General features: G+C 35.5%; 1 non-coding gene across 1 annotated transcript; it reads left to right on the top strand.

Moving 5' to 3' along the window:
• The first annotated feature begins 19,609 nt into the window (after nt 1–19,609).
• LOC112101331 lies at nt 19,610–19,713 on the top strand. The gene has a single exon (XR_002907457.1). It is a non-coding gene; the product is annotated as a small nucleolar RNA R71 (small nucleolar RNA).
• Nucleotides 19,714–24,098: the final 4,385 nt, after the last annotated feature.

Raw genomic sequence — 24,098 nt, 5'->3', positions numbered from 1 at the left:
CCAACTTCTTGAGGTTTGAGATTGATTGGGCTTGTCAATTGATAGAAGTTCTTATCTCATTCCGCAGCTTATCAATGGTGCGATTTTGTTGTTTTAGCGCAGAGTGAGTTAAATTTCTTAAATTCTTTAGTGTCTCTTCCCATGGTTTGGTTTATAAGTAGCTCTAATTTTGATTGTATTGCCTAAATGGTGGCTGAGAGATTTGAGGAGCTCAAGGAACTTGTTGCCCTGGTGGAACTGGTGCTGCTGGTCAGCTATGTTGGAATTCATGAAACTATAAAAGTTAGGATGATCTTTCTATCTAAGATTGCAAGTGGAGTAAGGGTCATAGTTCAACTACTTTCTTATCAAATTGATGGCATTTGCTTGATCTAAGTATGAATCATAATCAAATTGACTATAGCCATGTAGCTCTGTTGATTTAGCAGCCGTTAATGATATTATTTGACAAAAAAGTCCTTCGATTTATTTTTAACTTCCTTAATTTTCGATCTTGACTTATAATATGGACTTCAACTAGGGGTAAAATAGAAATTTATTAAAATACGTAGAAAATACAAGATGTAGAAGGAATTACAGAAAATGGAATTAAAAAATGAATTAAGGGATGCCAAATTAGAGTGGGAGCCCCCCTTTTTATAGATACACTGAATAAATCATTGCTATTGGATTAAAAACATTTTCGACGCTCAGGATTGTGCCATGTCATCGGTCAACAGTATGCGGTTTGAATAATGACACGGTTTAACCACACGGTTTGACCAGGCAGTTTGAATAATGACGCGATTTGGTTGTAAACAATTCCGTGTATATGCATGTATCGGACGCGCGGTTTTTGATCCACTAACAACGCCACGTATTCTCCGCTGACCTATTTTGGATAAGAATTTTAGTCCAATAGTATCGTGACACTTCATCGGTCAATACCACATCATCAGTCAATGCCAGGTCATCGTTCCGTATATGTGAACATTGTCGTGAACAATACTATACATGTGAATAGTACCGTACATGTGAATAGTATAATTTTTCCTTTTATGCTCCTTCTAAGGATTTCAATTGTCCTGAATTCAAAAGTGATGTCCGTTTTGCTGTCTGATCTCTCGTTCATTGTGAAATGACCACGATGACTCTAAAATACATAAAATACTTAATTAAAATAAAACACATATAATTAAATCATAAGAGACTTAAATACATAAAAGTAATGGTGTTAGTAAGATTTGAAATGTAAAATGACGATTTTCTCCTTTATAAATATACACTTTCTAACACGCAACATACCCCCCAACCAGCTTATTGCTAGTCTCTAGCAATTTAAGCGAAAACAAAATTCAAACCCAAAATGATTTTTTTTTAAAAAAAACACTCGTATTTATTCAATCAGACTAATGATAGCAATCAAATAAAAGTATAAGCATTATCTCAAGTCTAAAGAAATATCACTCCCACATCAACCATCCACATGCATCAGTCCAACATACTTTGTCATAGTTACTTTCAAGAATGACATGTCAAACCCCAAATCTCACTAGAAGTAGTGATACTCTCACAAGAAAATTAAACCCAATAAAAATAGTCACTCCAATGAATGCTAAATTTGAGAGAAAATAATAAAGAAGTAATATCACACGCTCTTACCAATATGAAAGAAATATGCCCACAGCTTAAAAATAATACAATCTTAAGTCAAACAAAAATGCTAATAAACCCAATTTATTATTTTTTTCTTTTTTTTTAATGCACCACTACATCATTTTAGCCCATATAACTAGCTTCTACTTCAAACTATAGCTCCCTAAAATCAGGAAAGACTTTTAGTAGGATGTAACGTAGACTTAGGACATGGCTAACAAATGAATGAAAATAGGAAAACAAAATATATTTTTGAGAAAAAGTAGAGATATTTTGGAAATTATAAGGTATATTTTGCTTATTTATTATTATTGTTATTTGTTTTCTCTTTTTTCTTTTTTTCTTCTTTTTTGAACTATTTTTTTTTGTATGGCACAACTTTATTGAACAAGATAATTATTTACATTTTTCTCAAACATAAAGAGGTGATAGAACTTGTAAGACATCGGGTAATACTCCAAATCGGAGTGAGTCAAGATGATAAGTTGACAGAGACAAGTTTTTTTTTAAAGGGTCAAAAGAGTTAACTATGGATATTTCACAAAAGGGATGGCTAGAAAGGCTCAAACGGGTCAAAGATGACATTTCCATAATCTTTTAGGGCTCTAAATAATCTTCCATATCTACTAGTTAGATGGACCTTCAGATGTAGCAACACATTTTTTTTCTCTCTCTTTTTTTAATTTTATTTAACATTTTTTTTAGGATTGACTCAAAGAAAATCTAGAGATCATGTATAAAATAATAAACTTCTAAGTTGTATGAAAAATGGGCAAAAAGTGTTACTCTCCAAGAAAAATGACAGGCTCAAAAACTCACTTGGTATTCGCTATGACATGTGCATTCCTTCAAGCAACTCATATTTGTCTCCGACATCAACATGTAGAGTAGTATACATGGCGTAACATCACTTAAGACCAAAGATAATACAAATACTAAAATTTGAAAGTCATCATGTCATCCAATGTTAGAAACAATCACACATTTTTTTTTAGGTTCAAACGACATTCTACCTCCCAACCTATTCCAAACATGAAAAGAAAATATGCATACAGAAAAGTGAAAATGATGCAGAAAAACTAATTAGAAAAGTTACACTTAAAATGATAGAAAAAGAAAATAGTTTTTTTTTTAACTGAGAAGATACGTTTCTAGAGTCACTGCACTCCATATTCAGCCATCTTCGACTCAAAAATTTGAAAGTGTATATTTATAAAGGAGAAATTAGAAAGAAGAAGAAAAATGATTGTCAAAACTTAATAAAGAAAAAGAAAATGTCTGTAATTTATTTATTTATTTTTTAAACGAAGAAGATGTATTTCTAGAGTCACTACACTCCATATTCAGCCATCTTCAACACAAAAAGTTAGCCACGGTTAGTCTCTACAACACAATTAAGATTCCATAATTGTCAACTATTCCCTCCCCCTAACCAGAATGAAATATTGTCCTCAATGTTTTAAAGGAAAGAAGTAGAGTTTAGAAGATATCACTTAGGTGGTGCAACACAGAAGAAAATATTTACAAGCAGAGAGTCAAATCTAATTTGCACTTCTTACTACGGCTACTGTTACCATCATTATTTAGACACTCGAACACCAAGGTCCTGGAGTCTGGCTCTGGTTTATAAGCTTGTAACATATCAAATTGCTCATTAGCAGTGTGAGCACAAATAAAAAGTTTTTTCGTTGTGGAAGGAATGAAATAGTTTTTTATTGTATGGTTAAGAAATGTGATAAAACCATCATAAAAGTTTTTGATATTTAACAAACCGATGTGTTTCTGGTGAATGTGAAGATGAGCCCAAGATGCTAATGTGATAAGTGCCTCTAGAATTGCAAGATCTCCTGGTAGGAAAATAAAAGCATCACCATGATTAACATTTCAGTTATTCTCTTTTGTATACCTAAGACAACTAACTCTTCTCCAGTCGATGAGTCAGACAAACTACCCAAAGGTTTTAGGGCTCTTGGAATGATGCCTAACACTTGGCTTCCTCTGACAAAAGCAACTTCTGAGACCAATGTTGTGCAAATTTTAATGTACTCGCAAGCGCACGAATCTATTGTAGTATAGACTAATGGTGACGAGTGTCGATCCCACGAGGAGGTGGATTTTAATTGTATATAGAATTAATTTTGTAAATGAGTGGTTGGATTTTTTGGTGGAAATGATTTGGAATATGCTAAAACTTAAACTAAAATGGCGATAATAAATTCTGAAATTGGAATTGAAATGACGAGAATAAATTGAAGCGAAGATCTATTGAAATGACGTACTTGGGTATCTGGATCCATATCAACATGCATCATGGGCTAAATAATCCGTATTAATGCCAATTAAATCATGAGGGGGGAATCCACACCTCATGAACCACGCTCTAATCAATATGGTGCTAAGGGCTTATCGTACCAAATAATAATAACCTTATACTAGAGAGCCGGTGTAACCAAGGCGGTATCTAGACAAGATTAGTATTATTTGTCGACGAGAAGTCAAAACATCCACAAAAATTAGAGGGGAAGAGAAAGTAAATTTACCAAATTAAGCCAATGACACATGTTGAGACTTTACCTTCAACCCAAGCTTGAAAGAAAATTAGCCACTCATAATTGAACTAGGGGCAAAATGGGAATTTATTAAAATACGAAGAAAATACAAGATGGAGAAGGAATTACAGAAAATGGATCCCAAAAATGGATTCAGAGATATCAAATTAGGGGGGGGAGGCCCCCTTTTTATAGATACATGGAGTAAATCATGGCCATCGGATTAAAAACAGTTTAGACGCTCAGGATTGCGCCACGTCATCAGTCAACAGTCCACGGTTTGACCACGCGGATGAACAGTAACACGGTTTGGTTGAAACTAATCCTGTGTGATGCATGCACCGTACGCGAGATTTTTCGTCCACTGATATACTGCCACGTCACCATCAACAGTACATAAGAATTTTAGCCCAACAGGATCGTGACACCTCATCAGTCAATGCCACGTCATCAATCCGTCTATGTGAACAGTGCCGTGAACAGTAACGTATACAGTACTGTGTACGTGAATAGTACCGTACATGTGAATAGTGTCATTTTTCCTTTTATGGTCCTCCTAAGGTTTTCGACCGTCCTGAGTTCAAAAGTGATGTCCGTTTTGCCGTCTGATCTCTCCTTTATTGTGAAATGACTATAATGCCCCTAGAATACATAAATTACTTAATTAAAATAAAACACACGTAATTAAATCATAAGAATGTTAAATACATAAAAGTAAGGGTTGTTAGTAAGACTTGAAATGTAAAATGACGGTTTTCTCCTTTATAAATATGCATTTTCTAACACTCAACACACCCCCCAACCAGCTTATTGCTAGTCCCTAGCAAATAAAGCGAAAACAAAATTCAAATTCGAAATGATTTTTTTTTTTTTTTAGAAACACTCGTGTTTATTCAATCAGATTAATGATAGCAATCAAATAAAAGTATAAGCATTATCTCTAGTCTAAAGCAACATCACACCCACATCAACCATCCACATGAATTAGCCCAGTAGACTTTGTTATAGCTACTTTCAAGAATGACATGTCAAACCCTAAAATCTCACTGAAAGTAGTGACACTCTCACAAAGAAATTAAAACCCAATAAACATAGTCACTTCCAATCAATGGTAATTGAGAGAGAAAATAATAAAGAAATGATATCACATGCTCTCACCAAGATGAAATAAATATGCCCTCAGCTTAGAAATAATATGATCTCAAGTCAAATAAAATGTTAGTTAACCCACTTTATTTATGTCTTTTTTTTTTTTTTTTTAAGCATCACTACATCTTTTTAGCCCATATAACTAGCTTCTACTTCGGACTATAGTTCCCTAAAATCAAGAAGGACTTTTATTAGGACGTAACGTAGGCTAGGGACATGGTTAACAAAGAAGGGAAATAAGGAAAACAAAGTGTATGTTTGAGAAAAATGCAGAGAATTTTTTTTTTTTTTTTGGAAGTTGCAAGGTGGATTTCACCTACTTTTATTCTTTTGAAACAACAACTTTTGTTTTTGTTTTTTGTTTTTTTTTTTTTGCTTTTATTTTGGCATAACTTCACTGAACAAAATAATTATTTACATTTTCTCAAACATAAATAGGTGATGGGACTTATAAGATATCGGGTAATACTCCAAATCGGAGTGGGTCAAGATGATAAGTTGACAAAGAAAAGGTTTTTTTTTTTTTTTTTTTTTTAAAGGCTCAAAAGGGTTAACTATGGATATTGAATAAAAGGGATGGCTTGAAAGGCTCAAACGGATCAAAGATGGCCTCTCCATCGTCTTTTAGGGCTCTAAATAATCTTCCATATCTACTAGTTAGATGGGCCTCCAAATGTAGCAACACACTCTTTTTTCTTTTTTTTTTTATTTTACAAATTTTTTTTTTAAGGGTTAACTCAAAAGTAATTTAGAGATCGTGTATAAAATAATAAACTGCTAAGCTGTATAAAGAGTGGGCAAAAGGGTTATTCTCCAAGAAAAATAATAGGCTCAAAAACTCACTTGGTACTTATTATGACATGTTCATTCCTTCAAGCAACTCACATTTGTCTCCGACATCAACATGTAAAGTAGCAAACATAGCGTAACATCACTTAAGACCAAAGATAATACAAATACTAAAATTTGAAATTAATCATGTCATCCAATGTTAAAACAAATCACACATTTTTTTTTTAAACATCATTCTACCCCCCAACCTATTCTAAACATGAAAGGAAAATATGCATGCAGAAATGTGAAAATGATGCATAAAAACTAATTAGAAAGGTTACACGTAAAATGATAGAAAACGAAAATGATTTTTTTTTTTTAAAAAGATGCGTTTCTAGAGGAACTACACTCCATATTCAGCCATCTTCGACTCAAAAGTTGGAAAATGTATATTTATAGAGGAGAAATTAAAGAAGAAAAATAAACATAAACACATAATAAAGAAAAAGAAAATGTCTGAATTTTTTTTTTTTTTTTATAAACGATGAAGATGCGTTTCTAGAGTCACTACACTCCATATTCAGCCATCTTCAACACAAAAAGTTAGCAACAGTTAGTTTCTACAACAAAAATTAGTAAAAACTTAACCAAAATTCCACAATTGTCGACTATTCCCTCCCCCCAACCAGAACGAAACATTGTCCTCAATGTTTGAAAGGAAAGAAGTAGAGTTTAGAAGACATCACCTGGGTGGTGCAACACAGAAGAAAATATTTATAGGCGGAGAGTTAAATCTAATTTGTACTTCTTACTGCTGCTACTGTTACCATCATTATTTGGACGCTCCAACACGAAGGTCCAGGGGTCTGGCTCCGGTCTATAAGCTTGTAACAGATCAAGTAGCTCATTAGCAGTGTGAGCACAAATAAAAAGTTTTTTCACATTAGCGGGAATGAAATAGTTTTTTATTGCATGGTTAAGAAATGCGATAAAGCCATCATAAAAGTTATTGACATTTAACAAACCGATGGGTTTCTGGTGAATGTGTAGATGGGCCCAAGATGCTAGTGTCATAAGTGCCTCTAGTGTTGCAAGATCTCCTGGAAGGAAAATAAAAGCATCAGCATAATTAAGCATTTCAGTTATTCTTTCTTGCATACCTGAGACGACTAACTCTTCTCCAGTTGATGAGTCAGACGAACTGCCCAATGGTTTTAGGACTCTTGGGATGATGCCTAACACTTGACTTCCTCTGATAAAAGCTGCTTCTGAGACCATTTTTGATAACCCTCGATTACCTCCTCCATACACCAAGTGTAATTTTCTCGCTGCTATGCTTCGACCAAGATCTATGGCTGCCTCAACGAACTCTTTATGTTTACCATAGGTAAATCCAGAAAGCACACAAATGTTCTTGAATTGTCTATTGGGAGTAGCTGCCATTGTGATACTTCTCGAAAACAATTTGTGAGTGCTTGACAAAAAAGAAATCACATTTAAGAGTCTCGGTGATAGTGGGTCATGGTTGTGTATGAGGTAATATGTTAGTGTCAAATAACGCGTAAAGCACGTGGCTCGCAAGTCAAAAAGAAAACAGTAAAAAGGAAAAAGCAAACAGTAATAAAATTATTAAAGACAATAATGCAAACAATAAGACAATAGTGAAATAAAATAATAATAAAGTAAAAGGATATTTACAGGTAGTTGCGACTGTGGCTCACATCTTCCTCTGGTTTTACGTCCAGAAACGGCTTGAACGCCCTCTATAGGTCGAGGATAGGCTTCCTATCCAGTTTTCTTATAAACTGGCAAACAGGGTCGTTTATAGTCAGATTCCCGAGACTATATCGTGCATGCTCTTTCTGGAATAATGACCATAACTGGAGAATCGCTCCTTGCACATATCCACTGGGATGCGTTTCAAGAGACAAAAGGATATCATCCAATGACTCCTTATTCAAGCCATCCCTAATGAATTGAATCTTATCTTCCCTGTTATCAGACATCATTCCTAAAGAACATGGGTTTTTATTGCAACTCATTCTGGCACACTTATGACAAGCAACAGAAATTCTTCGAGCTCGTCGTTTTCTTGCATAATTTCCTTTACCACAACCAGGCATGTATGCAATAAATTTAAGAGGTAACTCACCTGCCAATCGTACTTTAGCCTCGATTAACCAACGGATGTCTGCAGGTATGTTATTCCTCATGAGTAATCGCATGCGTTCAGATCGGGCTTTATAGATTGTAAGGAGGGCATTCTGAGGAAGTGAAGGGAATCGCTTGTGAAGCTTTGCTAGAATCTCGTTTCTATCCATACCTTCGCCTCAGAATATCAGTTATTATGGGAAACTGAAGTAACCGACTTGATTGTCACGGAGTACCGTTATCCGCCACTTCACCGGGGTAACAAACTAAAACACACAAAAAGAAAAACAAATTAAAACACACAAGAAAATTAAAATCGTCCTCTTATTGAATTTACCTCAAGCTCCAACTGGATGTCGTAAACACTTCTCTCAATATCTCTGAGTTGGCTTTCTAAACCCTCAACATAGGCTACTAACTCTGGTGGTTGTAGAGCCCAAATGCGATGTGTTTTACAAAATTGAATCTGCCTTTTGAGATGAGTTTTGACACGTTGAAGTGGTTTAAGAATGTTCAGGAGGAACGGTTTAAGCATGGTACTCATGATTAACAATGATAAGAAAAAAAAAATCTTAATGGAAAAACAAACACACTTATGCAAAAATAATTTCAATTAACAAATAAAAAGAAAGAAAGAAAAATCAAATCAACGAAAAGAAAAAAAAAATCAATTCAAATCTGGTGGGTCACTCAAATTTATTTCGGTGTCCTCTCCATGTGGTTGGTACTCTAGATATGGCTTTAATCTTTGACCATTAACTTTAAACGTGACACCGTTCTTTGGGTCTTTAATTTCAATTGCCCCATGTGGAAAAACAGTATGAACAATAAATGGACCAGACCAACGAGAGCGTAACTTACCTGGGAATAGGTGCAAGCGAGAATTGAATAAAAGCACTTTCTGACCTGGAGTGAAAGATTTTCTCATAATGTGCTTGTCATGGAAGACTTTCATTCGTTGCTTGTAAATCTTGGCATTTTCGTACGCGTCATTGCGAATTTCTTCAAGTTCTGCCAGCTGTAATCTTCTTTCTGAGCTGGCTTGCTGCATGTCAAAATTGAATTTCTTGATGGCCCAATATGCACGATGCTCGAGTTCCACAGGTAGGTGGCAAGCTTTTCCATACACTAGCCTGTAGGGTGACATCCCAATCGGGGTCTTGAAAGCCGTTCTATATGCCCATAATGCATCATCAAGTCTTAATGACCAATCTTTTCTGTCTGGCCTCACCGTCTTTTCTAATATGTGCTTTATTTCTCGATTGGATATCTCAACTTGGCCACTGGTTTGCGGATGATACGGGGTTGCCACTTTGTGTGTGATTGAATACTTTGTCAAAAGTGCTTTGAATGCTTTGTTACAAAAGTGGGCACCACCATCACTGATTATTGCTCGAGGGAATCCAAAGCGTGAGACAATGTTGTTTTTCAAAAATCCTATCACCACCTTGTGATCATTGGTTCTACATGGAATTGCTTCTACCCATTTTGAGACGTAGTCAACACCAACCAATATGTATTGATGGCCAAAAGAAGGGGGAAAGGGTCCCATGAAGTCGATACCCCATACGTCAAAAATCTCAACCACTAAAATTGGATTTAGTGGCATCATGTTCCTTCGTGTAATGCTCCCCATTCGTTGACACCTATCACATGAAGAACAAAAAGTGTAAGCGTCTCGAAATAGTGTTGGCCAATAGAAACCACATTGTAAAACTTTAGTCGCTGTTTTCTTAGCACTGAAATGGCCTCCACAAGCTTGTTCATGGCAGAATGAAAGGATATTATGAATTTCATTTTCTGGGACACATCGTCTAACAATTTGGTCTGCACAATACTTGAACAAATACGGGTCATCCCAAAAGAAATTCTTTATTTCCGCAAAGAATTTGATCTTGTCTTGCTTAGTCCAATGCTCTGGAAGTTTACCTGTAACAAGATAATTAACTATATCAGCATACCAAGGTAATACTTCCACACTCATTAATTGTTCATCTGGAAATGACTCATTTAATATTAATGGCTCTGTAATTGTGTCAAAGTGAAGACGAGAGAGATGGTCCGCCACAACATTTTCTGACCCTTTCTTATCTTTGAATTCCAAGTCAAATTCCTGCAAAAGTAACACCCAACGAATTAGTCTAGCTTTTGCATCTTTCTTTGTGAGAAGATATTTAAGAGCAGCATGATCTGTGAACACAATTATTTTACAACCAATGAGATAAGATCGAAATTTTTCCAATGCAAACACTACTGCTAGCATTTCTTTTTCAGTAGTTGAATAGTTCAACTGTGCATCATTCAATGTCATACTAGCATAGTAAATAACATGGGGAATTCGATCAACTCTTTGTCCTAATACTGCTCCTACTGCATAATCAGATGCATCACACATGAGCTCAAATGGTAAGCTCCAGTTTGGGGCCTGAATGATGGGTGATGATGTCAACAACCGTTTTAATTTTTCAAACGCCATAAGACATGAATCATTAAAGATAAAAGGTACATCCTTAGCAAGTAAATTGCATAAGGGTCTAGAAACTTTGCTAAAATCTTTAATGAAACGTCTATAGAAACCAGCATGCCCAAGGAAAGATCTTACTTCTCTGACTGTTTTGGGTGAAGGGAGATTAGAAATGAGATCCACCTTGGCTTTGTCCACCTCAATACCTTTGCTCGAAATGATGTGACCGAGGACAATACCTTGTTTTACCATAAAATGGCACTTCTCCCAATTTAAGACCAAATTCTTCTCGATACATCTCTGCAGAACTAGCGTTAGATGATGTAAACATTGATCAAACGAGTCACCAAAGACAGAAAAGTCATCCATAAAGACTTCAAGGAATCGTTCAACCATATCAGAAAAAATGCTCAACATGCATCGTTGAAATGTAGCAGGTGCATTACATAATCCAAATGGCATTCTCCTATATGCAAATGTGCCAAAAGGGCAAGTGAAAGTAGTTTTCTCTTGATCTTTTGGTGCTATGGGAATCTGATTATATCCTGAGTAACCATCTAGAAAGCAATAAAATTCGTGGCCTGCTAATCTATCAAGCATTTGATCGATAAATGGTAAAGGAAAATGATCTTTACGTGTGACAGAATTCAATTTTCTATAATCAATGCATACACGCCATCCTGTAGTTACTCTAGTTGGTATCAATTCATTATCGGCATTCGTAACTACTGTGACTCCTGACTTTTTGGGGACAACTTGTACAGGACTGACCCATGAACTATCAGAAATGGGGTAAATGATACCTGCATCTAATAGCTTAAGGACTTCAGTTCTAACCACTTCTTTCATATTAGGATTTAACCGACGTTGCATTTCCCTAGTAGATTTAGCATTTTCATCAAGGTGAATGTAATGCATGCAGTCTACTGGATTTATACCTTTGATGTCTGCTATGGTCCATCCTAATGCTTCTTTGTGCTCTTTTAAAACATCCAACAACTTACCTTTTTGTTCGTCATTTAGGGATGATGAGATGATTACCGGCAGAGTACTTTCTTCTCCCAAAAACGCATATTCCAAAGTGTTGGGCAATGGTTTGAGCTCGAGTTTCGGTGGTGATTCTGATGATGGAATGAGTTGCTTCTCTGATGGTGCTAGTTGTTCAACTCTTGACTTCCATTTATTAGTGTCCATAGATGGTGCTGAGTCAAGCAGGGCGTTGACCTCATCAACCGATCTGTCAATATCAAAATCCAAACCAAAGTGAGTTAAGCATGTCTGTAAAGGATCATCACTAAGGTTTGAAAGAAAAGTATTATCAACTATTGTTTCTATTAAATCCACATCAACAATTCCATCATCTGCACTGTGAGGTTGTTTGGCAATGTTGAAGATGTTCAGTTCCATAGTCATGTTGCCGAAAGACAACTGCATATTTCCAGTCCTGCATTGAATGTGAGCATCTGCAGTTGCCAAGAAAGGTCGGCCTAGAATAATAGGGATGTGCTTCCTTGAATCCTGTATTGGTTGAGTGTCAATTACAATGAAATCAACAGGAAAATAAAACTTGTCTACCTGGATAAGCACGTCCTCCACAATACCACGAGGTATTTTCGTGGACCGATCTGCAAGTTGTAACACCACTGGAGTTGGGTGCAATTCTCCAAGTCCAAGTTTCACGAATACAGAGTAAGGCAACAAATTTACACTAGCTCCTAAATCCAACAAAGCATTCTCAATTGTGTGGTTCCCTATACTACATGAGATAGTGGGGGAGCCTGGATCTTTGCATTTTAAAGGAATTTTATGTTGGAGTATAGAACTAACGTTTTCTGTTAAAAATGCCTTCTTTTGAACATGCATATTTCTCTTTTTAGTACAAAGGTCTTTAAGAAACTTGGCATAAGATGGAACTTGTTTAATAGCATCAAGCAAAGGGATGTTAACACTTACCTGTTTGAAGATTTCAAGAATCTCACCTGTGGATTTTCCCTTTTTTCCTTTAGCTAACCTCTGGGGAAATGGAGCTTTTGGAACATATTCTCGTGGGTTGGTTTCTTCTTTCTCCTCCGGTGATGATTCCTCAACATTCACAGGTACAATTTGATTTTCTTTTGTCACCGGCATCTCCACTTTGTTGTCGATTTCTTTTCCTTTTCGCAAGGTCATTATTGCTTTGACCTCTCCATGCTGCTGTGGTGAACTAGTACTCGCTTCATGCACTCCTTTAGGATTAGGCACTGGTTGACTTGGAAATTTGCCTTTCTCAACGGTCATTGCCAAGGTCTGAACTGAAGAAGCAAGTTGTCCCACCATCTTCTCGAGGCTTGAAACAGATTGAGCTTGTGAGTTGAAGCCTGCTCTCAACTCATTTCGTAGTCCATCAATGGTGCGGTTTTGTTGCTCAATCGTGGAGTGAGTAACATTCCTGAAATTCTGGAATGCATCCTCCCATGGTCTAGGTTGAGAGTGGTTCTGGTTCTGATTGTATGGTCTAAATGGTGGCTGAGAGGCTTGAGGAACTTGAGGAATTTGTTGCATTGGTGGAGCTGGAGCTGCTGGTCCATTCTGTTGAAATCCTTGAGACCATGAAAAATTGGGGTGGTCTCTCCATCCAGGGTTATATGTGTTGGAGTATGGGTTGTAATTTGATGGCTTTCTTATTACACCTATGGCATTGGCTTGATCTGAGTATGAGTCATGGTCATGTGGTTCTGTTGATTTAGCAGTCGATAACGATGCTATTTGTCGAGCAAGACCTTCAACCATCTCCTTGACTTCTTTGATTCCCGAAGTTGACTCGCCAATTTGAACCTCATTTACTCCCTTAATTCGTCTAGTATTCCTGAGTGATCGACTCCGTTGTTGGGAATTATCCGCTTGTCGCTGGAAGAATTCCCAAATCTCTGATGCACTTTTTGACATTAGCTCTCCTCCACTTGTTGCCATTAGCCATTCTTGCACATTTGGTAGTAATCCCTCCAAAAAGTATTGGCATTGGTGCCATTTCTCGTACCCATGATGTGGACACTTCAAGAGTAGCCCATTGAATCGCTCCCATGTTTCGAAAAACTGCTCGTCCTCTCTTTGGGTAAACTCCGAGATTTCCCTGCGAATAGCATTGGTTTTATGCACTGGGAAATATTTATTCAAAAATTTTGTTACCATTTGTTCCCATGATGAAATGCTATTAGCAGGCAATGTATTAAACCATGAACGAGCTCTATCCTTTAAAGAAAATGGGAATAATCTGAGTTTAACATCATCATCTGAAAAATTCTCATATTTAAATGTTTGACAAATGGCATGAAAATCATTCAAATGATTATATGGGTCCTCATTTTCTAGGCCATAGAATGTGGGGAGACAATTTAGCACACTAGGTTTTAATTCAAAACTCCTAGCAGCTACATTTGGGTATCTTATGCATGACGTGCTCAAATTAGCTAAGGGACTAAAATAGTCCTTAAATGGCCTCTCCTGTGGTGCTTGTAAATCCATTTTATTTTTAACGTGTTTGTGTGTGCGAAGTGTTTTTTCTAATTCAAGGTCTATAGGTTCAAGATTAGGTAATAATGACCTACGACCATGCATGCAAAATAAATAAAATAAAAAAAAATAAAGATGCAAACAAAACAAAAAATAAAGATGGGAACAAAACAAATAAAAATAAAGAAGAGTGAGAAATTACGATACTAACCTTATTGCGCTATTACAACCTTTCTATAAAAATACACAAAAATAAATACGTGAAATAAATTAACTAAAAATTAAATTAATAAAATAAAATAAAAATTACAAAGAAAAATAAATTGAAAATTAAATTACAAAATGTTAAAGAAGAGAAAAAGAAAAGAAATACTAACCTTTATATGTAGATTCACTTTTTTTTCTTTTTTTTTTTAATTAAAAAAAATACAAGAAAACAAATAAAAGGAATTATTCACAAAAATTAATTCTATGAATTAAAATTACTTACCTCCCCGGCAACGGCGCCAAAAACTTGTTGTGCAAATTTTAATGTACTCGCAAGCGCACGAATCTATTGTAGTATAGACTAATGGTGACGAGTGTCGATCCCACGAGGAGGTGGATTTTAATTGTATATAAAATTAATTTTGTAAATGAGTGGTTGGATTTTTTGGTGGAAATGATTTGGAATATGCTAAAACTTAAACTAAAATGGCGATAATAAATTCTGAAATTGGAATTGAAATGACGAGAATAAATTGAAGCGAAGATCTATTGAAATGACGTACTTGGGTATCTGGATCCGTATCAACATGCATCATGGGCTAAATAATCCGTATTAATGCCAATTAAATCATGAGGGGGGAATCCACACCTCATGAACCACGCTCTAATCAATATGGTGCTAAGGGCTTATCGTGCCAAATAATAATAACCTTATACTAGAGAGCCGGTGTAACCAAGGCGGTATCTAGACAAGATTAGTATTATTTGTCGACGAGAAGTCAAAACATCCACAAAAATTAGAGGGGAAGAGAAAGTAAATTTACCAAATTAAGCCAATGACACATGTTGAGACTTTACCTTCAACCCAAGCTTGAAAGAAAATTAGCCACTCATGATTGAACTAGGGGCAAAATGGGAATTTATTAAAATATGAAGAAAATACAAGATGGAGAAGGAATTACAGAAAATAGATCCCAAAAATGGATTCAGAGATATCAAATTAGGGGGGGGAGGCCCCCTTTTTATAGATACATGGAGTAAATCATGGCCATCGGATTAAAAACAGTTTAGACGCTCAGGATTGCGCCACGTCATCAGTCAACAGTCCACGGTTTGACCACGCGGATGAACAGTAACACGGTTTGGTTGAAACTAATCCTGTGTGATGCATGCACCGTACGCGAGATTTTTCGTCCACTGATATACTGCCACGTCACCATCAACAGTACATAAGAATTTTAGCCCAACACGATCGTGACACCTCATCAGTCAATGCCACGTCATCAATCCGTCTATGTGAACAGTGCCGTGAACAGTAACGTATACAGTACTGTGTACGTGAATAGTACCGTACATGTGAATAGTGTCATTTTTCCTTTTATGGTCCTCCTAAGGTTTTCGACCGTCCTGAGTTCAAAAGTGATGTCCGTTTTGCCGTCTGATCTCTCCTTTATTGTGAAATGACTATAATGCCCCTAGAATACATAAATTACTTAATTAAAATAAAACACACGTAATTAAATCATAAGAATGTTAAATACATAAAAGTAAGGGTTGTTAGTAAGACTTGAAATGTAAAATGACGGTTTTCTCCTTTATAAATATGCATTTTCTAACACTCAACAACCAATTTTGATAACCCTCAGTTACCTCCTCCATACACCAAGTGTAATATTCTCTCAGCTATGCTTCGAACAAGATCTATGGTTGCCTCAACGAACTCTTTGTGTTTGCTATAGTTAAATCCAGAAGCACACAAATGTTCTTGAATTGTTTATTGGGAGTAGCTGCCATTGGGATACTTCTCAAAAATAATTTATGAGTGCTTAACAAAAAGTCATATTTAAGAATCTTGGTAACAGTGGGTCACAACTGTGTATGAGGTAGCATGTCAGTGTCAATTAACGCATAAAACACATGGCTCGAGAGTTAAAAATGAAACAGTAAAAAGAAAAAAACAAACAATAATAAAATAAAATTATTAAAGACAATAATGAAAATGATAAAATAACAGTGAAATAAAATAACAGTAAAGTAAAAGGATATTTACAGGTACTTGTGACCGTGGCTCACATCTTCCTCTGATTTTAGGTCCAGAAACGGCTTGAACGCCCTATATGGGTCGATGATAGGGTTCCCATCCAGTTTTCTTATAAACGAGTAAACAAGGTCGTTTATAGTCAGATTCCCGAGACTATATCATGCATGCTCTTTCTGGAATAATGGCCATAACTAGAGAATTGCTCCTTGTACATATCCACTGGAATGCATTTTAAGAGACAAAAGGATATCATCCAATGACTCCTTATTCAAGCCATCCTTAATGAATTGAATCTTGTCTTCCCTATTATCAAACATAATTCCTAAAGAACATGATTTTTTATCGCATCTCATTCTAGCACATTTATGACAAGCAACAGAAATTCTTCGAGCTCTTCGTTTTCTTACATTATTTCCTTTACCAGAACCAGGCATGTATGCAATAAATTTTGGAGGCAACTCACCTGCCAATCGTACTTTGGCCTCGATTAACCAGCGGATGTCAGCAGGTATGTTATTCCTCATAAGCAATCGCATGTGTTTGGACCGAGCTTTATAGATTACAAGGAGGGCATTCTGAGGAAGTGAAGGGAATTGATTGTGAAGCTTTGCTATAATCTCGTTTTTGTCCATACTTTCGCCTTAAAATATTAGTTATTAGGGGAAACTGAAGTAACCGAACCGATTTCGATGTTCTCTTCATGTGGTTGGTACTTTAGATATGACTTTAATCTTTGACCATTAACTTTAAAAATGACACCGTTCTTTTGATCCTTAATTTCAATTACCCCATGTGGAAAAATAGCGTGAACAACAAAGGGGCCAAACCATTGAGAGCGTAACTTACCTGGGAATAGGTGCAAGCGAGAATTAAATAAAAGCATTTTCTAACCTAGGGTGAAAGATTTTCTCAAAATTTGCTTGTCATGGAAGACTTTCATTCGCTGCTTGTAAATCTTGGCATTTCATATGCATCATTGCGAATTTCTTCAAGTTCTACCAGTTGTAATCTTCTTTCTGAGCTAGCTTGTTGCATGTCAAAGTTGAATTTCTTAATGGCCTAGTACGCACGATACTCGAGTTCCACAGGTAGGTGGCAAGCTTTTCCATACACTAGCCTGTAGGGTGACATCCTAATTGGGGTCTTGAAAGTCGTTATACACGCTCATAATGCATCATCGAGTCTTAATGACCAATCTTTTCTGTCCAGCCTCATCGTCTTTTCTAATATGTGCTTTATTTCTCGATTACAAATCTCAACTTGGCCACTGGTTTTCGAATGATATGAGGTCGTCACTTTGTGAGTGATGGAATACTTTGTCAAAAGAATTTTGAATGTTTTGTTACAAAAGTGGGCACCACCATCACTGATTATTGTTCGAGGGAATCCAAAGCGTGAAACAATATTGCTTTTCAAAAATCCTATCACCACCTTGTGATCATTGGTTCTACATGGAATTGTTTTTTCCCATTTCGATACGTAGTCAACAGCAACCAATATGTATTGATGGCCAAAAGAAGCGCGAAAGGGTCTCATGAAGTCGATACCTGATACATAAAAAATTTCAACCACTAAAATTGGATTTTGTGGCATTATATTCCTTTGTGTAATACTCCCCATTCGTTGACACATATCACATGAAGAACAGAAAGTGTAAGCATCTCAAAATATAGTTGGCCAATAGAAACCACATTGTAAAACTTTAGTGGCTGATTTCTTAGTGCTGAAATAGCCTCTACAAGCTTGTTCATGGCAGAATGAAATGATACTTTGAAATTCATTTTCTGGGATACATCGTCTAACAATTTGATCTGCACAATACTTGAAAAAATAAGGGTCATCCCAAAAGAAATTCTTTATTTCTGTAAAAAAATTGGCTGTCTTGTTTGGTCCAATGCTTTGGAAGTTGACATGTAACAAGATAATTAACTATATCAGTATACCATGGTAATACTTCTACCCTCATCAATTGTTCATCTAGAAATGACTCACTTGTGGATTTTTCCTTCTTTCATTTCATTAACCTCTGCGGAAATGGAGCTTTACGAATGTATTCTTGTGGGTTGGTTTCTTCTTTCTCCTCTGATGATGAGTCCTCAGCATTTACATGTACAATTTGAGTTGTTTTTGTCACTAGCATCTCAACTTTGTTATCGACTTCTTTTCCTTTTTGCAAGGTTATGACGACTTTGACCTCTCCATGATACTAAGGTGAATTGGTACTTACTTCGTGCATTCTCTTAGGATTAGGCACTGGTTGACTTGGGAATTTTTCATTCTCTACAGCCATTGCCACGGTTTGAACTGAAGAGGCAAGCTGTCCCACCATCTTTTCAAGGTTTGAAACTAATTGGGTTTGTGAGTTGATGCTTGCTCTCATCTCATCTCGTAGTTCATCAATGGTGAGGTTCTATTGTCACGGTTTGAACTGAAAAGGCAAGTTGTCCCACCATCTTTTCAAGGTTTGAAACTAATTGGGTTTGTGAGTTGATGCTTGCTCTCATCTCATCTCGTAGTTCATCAATGGTGAGGTTCTGTTGCTCGATCGTGGAGTGAGTAAGATTCTTAAAATTCTGAAATGCATCATCCCATTGTCTGGGTTGAGAGTAGTTTGGGCTCTGATGGTATGGTCCAAATGGTGGCTGAGAGGCTTAAAGAACTTGAGGAATTTGTTGCATTGGTAGAGCTGGAGTTGCTGGTCTATTCTGTGGGAACCCTTGAGACCAGAAAAAATTGAGGTGGTCTCTCCATCTAGGATTATATGTGTTGGAGTAAGGGTTGTAATTTGATGTCTTTTTCATTACACCTACGGCATTGACTTGATCTGGGTATGAGTCATGATCATGTGGCTCTGTTGATTTAACAGCCGTTAACGATGCTATTTGTCGGGAAAGACCTTCAACCATCTCTTTGACTTCTTTAATTTATGAACTTGATTCGCCAATGTAAACCTCATTCACTCCTTTAATTCTTTTAATATTCCTGAGTGATCGACTCCGTTGTTGGGAAGTATCCACTTGTCGTTGGAAGAAATCCCAAATCTCTGATGTACTTTTTGACATTAGCTCTCGTCCACTTGTTGCCATTAGCCATTCTTGCACATGCGACAATAATCTCTTCAAAAAGTATTAGCATTGGTGCCATTTCTCGTACCCATGATGTGGACACTTCAAGAATAGTCCATTGAATCGCTCCCATACTTCGAAAAACTACTCGTCTTCTCTCTAGGCAAACTCTGGAATTTCTCTGCGAATAGCATTGGTTTTATGCACTGATAAATATTTATTCAAAATTTTTGTTACCATTTATTCCCATGATAAAATGCTATTAGAAGGCAATGTATTGAGCTATGAACGAGCTCTATCCTTTAAAGAAAATAGGAATAATCTAAACTTAACATCATCATCTGAAAAATTCTCATATTTAAGGCAATGTATAAAATGCCTTCTCAATACATTGTTCCCATGATAAAATGCTATTAGAAGGCAATGTATTGAGCTATGAACGAGCTCTATCCTTTAAAGAAAATGGGAATAATCTAAACTTAACATCATCATCTGAAAAATTCTCATATTTAAAAGTTTAACAAACAGCATGAAAATCGTTCACATGATTGTATGGGTCCTCATTTTCTAGGCCATAGAATGTTGGGAGACAATTTAGCACACTAGGTTTTAGTTCAAAACTCCTAGCAGCTACAGTTGGGTATCTTATGCATGATGTGCTCAAATTAGCTAAGGGACTGAAGTAGTCCTTAAATGGCCTCTCTTGTGGTGCTTGTTGTTGTTCCAAATCCATTTCAATTTTATTTTTAATTGCAACGTGTTTGTGTGTGCGAATTATTTTTTTTAGTTCAAGGTCAAGATTAGGTAATAATGACCTTCCACCATGCATGCAAAGAACAAAAAAAAAAAAAGGGAACAAAACAAATAAAAATAAAGAAGAAAAAGAAATTACGGTGCTAACCTTATCACGCTGTTACAACCTTACTATAAAAACACACTAAAAAAATACATGAAATAAATTAACTGAAAATAAATTAGTAAGATAAACGAAAAATTACAAAGGAAAATAACTTGAAAATTAATTACAGAATTTTAAAGAAGAAAAAAAGAAAAGAAATTATTATCTCAAATTGCAGATTCACTTTTTTATTTTTTTTAAATAAGAAAAAATTACAAGAAAACAATTAAAAGAAATTATTTACAAAAATTAATTCTACGAATTAAAATAACTTACCTCCCCGGCATTGGCGTAAAAAACTTATTGTGCAAATTTTATTGAACTCGCAAGTACACGAATCTATTGTAAAATATATTAATGGTGACGAGTGTCGATCCCACGAGGAGGTGGATTTTAATTATGTGTAGAATTAATTTTCTAGGTGGGTGGTTGGATTTGTGGCGAAAATGATTTGGAATATTCTAAAATTTAAATTAGAATGGCGGGAATAAATTAAAGAGAAATCTATTGAAATGAAGTACTTGGGTATCTGGATCTGCATCGACATGCACCATGGGCTAAATATTCTATATTCATGCCAATTAAATCATGAGGGGGATTTCCACTCCTCATGAACCACACTCTAATTAATATGGTGCTAAGGGCTTATCGTGCCAAATAGTAATAACCTTGTACTAGGGAACCGATTTAACCAGTGCGGTATCTAGACAAGATTAGTTCTATTTTTTCAACGAAAAGTCAAAACATCCACAATAATTAGAGGGGAAGAGAAAGTAAATTTACCAAATAAAGCCTATGGCACATGTTGAGGCTTCACTTTCAACCCAAACTTGAAAGAAAATTAGCTACTCATAATTGAATTAGGGGTAAAATGGAAATTTATTAAAATACATAGAAAATGAAAGATAGAGAAAGAATTAGAGAAAATAGAATTCAAAAAAGAATTCAGGGATGCCAAATTAGGGGGGAGCTCCTTTTTTTATAGATACACTGAGTAAATCATAGCCATCGGATTAAAAATATTTTGGACGCTCAGGATTGCGCCACGTCATCGGTCAACAGTAAGCCGTTTGAACACACGGTTTGAATAGTGACACAGTTTGACCACGCGGTTTGAATAGTGACACAATTTGACCACGCGATTTGAATAGTGACGTTGTTTGGTTGTAAACAATTCCGTATATATGCATGTACCGTACGCATGATTTTTTGTCCACTAACATGCTGCAACGTCACCGATCAACAATACATAAGAATTTTAGTCCAATAGGATCGTGACACTTCATCATTCAATGCTACATCATTGGTCATTGTCACGTCATTGTTCCGTATATGTGAACATTGTCATGAATAGTAATATGGACAATATTGTACATGTGAATAGTATTGTACATGTGAACAATGTCATTTTTTCTTTTATGCTCCTCATAAGGATTTCGACTGTCCTGAGTTCAAAAGTGATGTCCGTTTTGTTGTCTGATCTCTCGTTCATTGTGAAATGACCATGATGCCTCTAAATTAGAATGGCGGGAATAAATTAAAGTAAAATCTATTGAAATGAAGCACTTGGGTATATAGATCTGCATCAACATGCATCATGGGCTTAATATTCCTTATTAGTGCAAATTAAATCATGAGGGGGGTTTCCACTCCTCATGAACGACACTTTAATCAATATGGTGCTAAAGGTTTATCGTGCCAAATAGTAATAACCTTGCACTAGGGAGCCGGTTATACAAGTGCGGTATCTAGACAAGATTATTACTATCTGTCGACGAAAAGTTAAAACATCCGCATAAATCAGAGGGGAGAATAAAGTAAATTTACTAAATAAAGCTAATGGAACATGTTGAGACTTCACCTTTAACCTATGTTTGAAAGAAAATTAGCTATTCGTAATTGAATTAGAGGAAAATGACAATTTATTAAAATACGAAGAAAATACAGGATAAAGAAGGAATTACAGAAAATGGAGCTCAAAAATGAATTCAGGGGTGTCGAATTAGGGGGGGAGCCCTTTTTCTATAGATACAATGAGTAAATCATGGCCATCAGATTAAAATAATTTGGACACCCAGGATTGCACCACGTGGCATGTTCTGATTGGATAGAACACATCATCAGGATTACACCACGTGAACAGTATCATGAACAGTACCGTATATGTGAATAATGTCATTTATCCTTTTATGCTTCTCCTAAGGTTTTCGACTGTCCTAAGTTCAAAATTGTTGTCCATTTAGTTATCTGATCTCTCGTTCATTGTGAAATGACAACGATGCCCCCTAAAATACATAAAATACATAATTATAATAAAACACACATAATTAAATTATAAGGGATTAACTACATAAAAGTAGGGATGTTAGTGAGACTTGGAGTGTAAAATGATGATTTTCTCCTTTATAAATATACAGTTTCAACACTCAATACACCCCCAACCAACTTATTGCTAGTCCTTAGCAAATAAAGTGAAAACAAAATTCAAACCCAAAATGATTTTGTTTTAAACAATCTTGTTTATTTAATCAGACTAATGATAATAATCAAATAAAAGTATAAGCATTATATTTAGTCTAAAGAAACATCATCCCCACATCAACCATCTGCATGCATCAGTCCAGCAGACTTTGTCACGGCTATAGTAATCAAGCTATTTTGAAGAATGACCACGTCAAACCCAAAAATCTCACCGGTAGTAGTAACACTCTCACAAACAAATAAAACCCAATAAAAATAGTCACTCCAATAAATGGTAAATTGAGAGAAAATAATAAAGAAATACTATCACACACTCTCACCAAGATAATTATTTACTTTTTTTTGAAACATGAATAGGTGATGGAACTTGTAAGACATCGGGTAATACTCCAAATCAGAGTAGGTCAAGATAATAAGTTGACAAAGAAATTTTTTTTTGATATATATAAAAGGTTCAAAAGGGTTAACTATGGATATTTCACAAGAGGGATGGCTAGAAAGGCTTAAACAGGTCAAAGATGGCATTTCCATCGTCTTTTAGGGCTTTAAATAATCTTTCATATCTACGAGTTAGATGGACCTTCAGATGTAGCAACATATTTTTTTCTTTTATTTTTTTATTTTCTTTTATTTTATTTTACAAATTTTTTAGAGGATTGACTTAAAAGAAATCTAGAGATCGTATATAAAATAATAAATTGCTAACATGTATAAAGAATGGGCAAAAAGTGTTACTCTCCAAGAAAAATGATAGGCTAAAAACTCACTTGGAATTTATTATGACATGTGCATTCCTTTAAGCAACTCATATTTGTCTCCGACATCAACATGTAGAGTAGCAAACATGGTGTAACATCACTCAAGACCAAAGATAATATAAATACTAACAAGTGAAAGTCATCATGTCATCCAACGTTAAAAGATCACAATTTTTTTTTCTTTTTTTTAATGACATTCTACCCCCAAACCTATTCTAAAAATGAAAAATATGCATGGACAATGATGAAAATGATGTAGAAAAACTAATTGGTAAAAGAAGAAGTTAGGAAAATCAAACTTAAAATGACCGTTGAAGCTTAATAATAAGATAATAAAGAAAAAGAAAATGTTCAGAAAGTAAACTTTATTTTTTTAAATTAAGAATATGTGTTTCTAGAGTCACTACACTCCATATTAAGCCATTTTCGATTAAAAA

The sequence above is a fragment of the Citrus clementina genome, unplaced genomic scaffold (assembly GCF_000493195.1).
Source record: "Citrus clementina cultivar Clemenules unplaced genomic scaffold, Citrus_clementina_v1.0 scaffold_2, whole genome shotgun sequence".
NCBI classification, from domain to species: domain Eukaryota; kingdom Viridiplantae; phylum Streptophyta; class Magnoliopsida; order Sapindales; family Rutaceae; genus Citrus; species Citrus x clementina.
The sequence above is the reverse complement of the archived record's forward strand: the minus strand, read 5'-3'. Positions and strand labels throughout refer to the sequence as shown.